General features: G+C 33.6%; 1 pseudogene; it reads left to right on the forward strand.

Annotated features, from left to right (window-relative positions):
- Positions 1–631: 631 nt before the first annotated feature.
- On the forward strand, positions 632–1,399 carry LOC123628913 (annotated as a pseudogene).
- The last annotated feature ends 3,741 nt before the right edge of the window (positions 1,400–5,140 follow it).

A 5,140-nucleotide genomic window follows, 5' to 3' on the forward strand; every position in this document is an offset into this window, starting at 1 on the left:
TTCTTATATAATTTACCAAATAAGCCTAATCACTTATGTCTCATCTTGTAGAGATATTATCTTTTGAGGCTTTCCAGGGGTTCAACTGGAAAATCTCAAAGTTAATTTTGTCAAAAATGTTTACTCGAGTATTTGATTTTGGAGGATGTTTTTCAAAGGTGCCAAAAGGCTCAAAACATTTAATCAAAACAGAATCACAGATAACTGTAAAATAAGTCATTTATTTAACAAGAGTGATAGTCAAAAGATTTCAAAAGCAACACAGAAAGTTACGTTGGTGTAAAAACCTTAACTCTCTTTTAAAGCTGTTTTCCTAAGTCATCAAAAACCTAATAAAGGCAGCACAGTAAATTAAGACAAAAAATCTTTATTTCTTAGACAAGCTGCCAAAAAGGTAAAACAAACAAACAAACAAAAACAAAAAACCTTCTGCAATGTGATTGTCTCTTCTTATGGACAGCTCATTTAGATAACCTGGAAGTCAAACCTGATGAAAAGGGTACTTAAATTAATCAGACATAGGAAGAATGTGTCCAAGGATATGAGTATAACAACTCGGATACATCAAGAAAAGCCAAGGGATGGCTTCCAAAAGGCACGAGTGAGCTCGGTGGGGTTTACTGGTGCCGTCATGGTTTGAACGCTAAACTGCATCGTCGCTGTGTCCCAGAACATGGGCATTGGCAAGAACGGGGACCTGCCCTGGCCCCCACTCAGGAATGAATTCAAGTATTTCCAAAAAATGACCACAACCTCTTCAGTAGAAGGTAAACAGAATCTGGTAATTATGGGTAGGAAAACCTAGTTCTCCATTCCTGAGAAGAATCGACCTTGAAAGGACAGAATTAATGTAGTTCTTAGTAGAGAACTCAAGGAACCTCCACAAGGAGCTCATTTTGTTGCTAAAAGTCTGGATGATGCCTTAAAACTTACTGAGCAACCACAGTTAGCAAATAAAGTAGACATGGTTTGGATAGTGGGAGGCAGTTCTGTTTATAAGGAAGCCATGAATCAACCAGGCCATCTTAAACTGTTTGTGACAAGGATCATGCAGGACTTTGAAAGCGACACATTTTTTCCAGAAATTGATTTGAAGAAATATAAACGTCTCTCAGAATACTCAGGTGTTCTTTCTGATGTCCAGGAAGAGAAAGGCATTAAGTACAAATTTGAAGTATATGAAAAGAATGATTAATATCTTCAGTGTTTTCTGATTTATTTCAAGTTGTTCCCCCTCCTTCTAAAAAAATTATACATTTTTACATTAGAAGAAAAGACTTGTTGACTTTAGACCTAGGGATAATTATTTCTAAGCATGTTTTTATTCCCCATTAGTCTTAATTACACTATATCAAATACCATTTGTGAAACATTTCTCACTATAACTACTTCAGTGCCTCTCCCCCACAGCCAGGACTGAGTCCCCACCACCTGCTACACTGGGGTGCCATTCCACACCCGTCACATGTGGCATTATCACCAGTCCTTGCCATTGTCAGACTTGTAAAATATTGGCAGTATTAATTAAAGATGAAGATGCACATAACCTTCGATTGAGCAATTCCTCTATTGGCTAAATACTGAGAGAAAACCTCCTACATGTATATCTAGAAGTTTGTAGACAAATGATACAGCCTTGTTTGTAATACTGAAAAACTGAGAACAGCCTGGAAGTCCAGTGACAGGAAAATGAATAGATTACTGTCTTAGACTGGGTATCCCCCAAAGCAGATCCCAAAACTGAAATTTCAGTGAAACCAGTTTATCTGGTAGGTCATACCAGAAAGCACCAATTGGGGTGTGGAAAATGAGACGGGAAGGTAAGAAAGCCAGTTCAAGATCAGTGAGCAGGTTCTTACTGGGTAATAAGCTCAGTACTGCTGAGATACCTGGGAAATGGAGGGAAGAAAGCTGGAGTATTAGTACACCACTCATTGGTTGGGGGCTTATCCAGGGTTAACTCCCTGCCCTATGTGTGGGCTGAGTACACGTCACCTGCTAGAGAGTCTCAGGTGTTTGCAGTAAGCAGCTGCTGGTGTACAAAGCACCAGTGAATGCTAAACACTTCAAGTAATTCCATATGTTTGTGTGTGTAAGATTTTCATACTTTTTATGCAGTAAAAAGTATAAAGCCACACGTGGTTTATTTGAAATATTTTCTAATTTAAAAAATGCAGAAACAGGATGACCAATTAAAAGTTCAGGTGCAGAATGATGATAGTTTGGACCAGAGGATTGGGCATAGTGAGAAATCCTGATTTAGGATATATTTTAACATTGCAGGTAGCGAGATTTTCTGATGGAGTTTGATTTTGGTTTTAGGCCTACTGAGTTTGAGATGCCTTTAAGAAAGGAGAGGAAGAATAAAAGAAAAAAAAACTGAAAACTATTGAACCATGCTTTAAGATTCTAAGAAAAAAATCTATTTTCAACTGATAAATCTATATTCAGCCAAATAATCAAGGATAGAGATAAAATAAAGAAATTTTTAGACAAGCAAAGACTCGGGGGTTACCTTTTTGAAAAGCTACTGGAAGAAATTCTCCAGCAAAATGAAAGGAGTACACAAACCAAAAAAGAGGATGACATGGGATCCAGGAAACAGGATCCAACATAGGCAATATTCCAGCTATATAGCTGGCTTATAAAACAAACTATATAAACATTAATAGGTTAGATGGGCATGCTGGCACATGCCTGTAGTCCCAGCTACTCGGGGGGATTGCTTGAGCACAGGATTCCAGGCCAGCCTGGGCACCATACTGAGGCCCCATTCTCTTAAAAAAAATAATAATAATCATAGGTTATTGCTGCTTAACCCCTAAATCTGCTAACTATTTTGGGACAATATGGAGGGAAAGTGAAGGTAGTGGTGGTGTAAAGCACTTGCCTCTGCAAAGAAATTGACAGGGGACTATTGTTTTCATTTTAAGACTTTTGGAAACTATTTGGTTTTATTTAACCATTTTCATGTATTTCTTTAATAAAAACAATACCATCTTAATAAAAAGTTAGACATTCTTAAAAAAAAAAAAAGCCAAGGGTATGAAATCAAATTATACTGGAGTAAAACATTGCTTTCCTAGACCTTTAAGATCTCTTGAAGATTTTATTGTTAGGCCATACAGTAGAGTTAGAATTGGAGGAAAAATGTTACAGGAGTTGACAAAAAAGTTGGAAGAGGGAGTTAATCCCCAGCCAAGTAATAAAGATACACCATTTTAAGTGGGTAAATAATAGAGGACAGTGATGTATGACCTGCAAAGCATGTGTTGTGAGGTGCAGCAAAAGTTGAAGTTTTGAGATATAAATCTGAGAAGTTTCAAAAGGAAACAGATTTCAGAATTAAAAATCACAACTTCTTGCAATTTTACTAAGAGCAAATCAATACTTTAAGAACACCTTGCTATTCTAACATAGGGGACCAAATTTTTAATTTTGTATTTGTGTCTTTTCAATATCAAAGCGCACTCTTTAGACTTTGTAAATTCCTTTTAGTTATAGCTAACTTGACTGCATGTGAAATTCCTTTTATAATTATTTTCTTATGAACATTATTAGGATTTTGTTCATACCGTTGACAGGCTTAGACTTTCTGGTTTGTTCTATATTTTCTCTTTCTTAAATAACCAGTCATTTTATTTTAGAATACAATTTTACCATATAAGAGTCTTTCTCTTACAAAATTATTTTTCTCAATAAAGAACACATTTTGTGCCTTTCTTATAATTTTTAAATTAAAAACACATCTTTTTGGCATAATTTATATAGAGAATAATACAAGAATTTTAATTCTTGATAACTTTAAATTTTACTGAAAACCTAGGAAGCAAAATATTTGAATTCTGTCATATATCAGTATTTTATAGTTGAGAACGATTTTATAATTTTTAGAAATATGTTTCGTTATAACATTTTTTTCCTTAATTGGAAATGATCCAAACTTTCAATGAGTATTGTTTAACTTAACACAAAATAACTTTAAGTTACATAAAGTTTATTTATAAATGTTTATTACATTTACAATTATAAAATTTAAGAATTATGCCTCGTTTATCTATGAAAACCAAGATATTAGAGCTAGTCATTATTTCAAGTTTTTTTATTAAGGAATTTTCTAGCCTGTTAAATCGGGTATTTACCTCGGTAAAAACATTAACATTAAATACATGAGTATGTTGTTGATAACTCAGAAAATGCAGCTTTTTATTAAATCAATAAATATTATTTATCAAAAAAAATCACACAAAGATCATTGTATTTTAGGCTAAGTTTATAGTTTTATAACCTCCATGTCAAACCCTGACTCTTTAAAATGTGTATCATAGACACATATAAGACTTTCTGACCAGTAAACCCAGGCAAAATGTATGTCAGCAATTTTGAAGACATTTCTATTTCTATCTTACCAATAATTTTAAAACCAGCTTATTTAAGATTTACTTAAGTCATGTGAATTAAAAGGATATTTGAGTTAATTATTATGTATTTTATGAGTATGCATTTATTTAAACAAATTGGAATAAATTTTTTTTAGAGATTTCTGTCTGACTACACTAGATTTTATTATGTAGACACAAAATACAACATAATACATGTATATATACATGTAAAGATCTTATACCTTCTTAGAATTTTAGTCATGAGATAGTAAAACATATAAACTCATTGGTTTATAAAACAATTGGATTCAAATTATTTCTCTGACAAAACAAGATAAGACTAAGTATTAAGTTTTTTTTTTAATAAGCAATCTTATCGAGGCTGTGAACCAAATTTTGAGTAAGGCAGTTTGGGTCAGTTACCAATATATACTGGATTAAATAAAGAAACTGTGAAAATGTGACTGCATTATGTGGGGAGGCCCAAAAGATGAGTTATTCTAACAAAGTCTGTAAAGTATTTTCATGGTCTCAATTCTGAAGATAAAAATATTGCCATTCCTCTTGGTATAGGGAGGGTATCTTTATGTGGGAATTTCATCTTCACACAAGAAGCAGTATGAAGGTCAAAATAATTTTCTTTTATATCTGCTGGTTTTCAAGTGTTTTACTTAGTCAGTATGCCAGAATAGCTGAGGTGTTGTGGAAAAAGAGTTTATCTTAGGGGGAAGGAAAAGGAGGAGGAATTATAAGACAGG

This window comes from Lemur catta, chromosome X (genome assembly GCF_020740605.2).
Source record: "Lemur catta isolate mLemCat1 chromosome X, mLemCat1.pri, whole genome shotgun sequence".
Lineage (NCBI taxonomy): Eukaryota > Metazoa > Chordata > Mammalia > Primates > Lemuridae > Lemur > Lemur catta.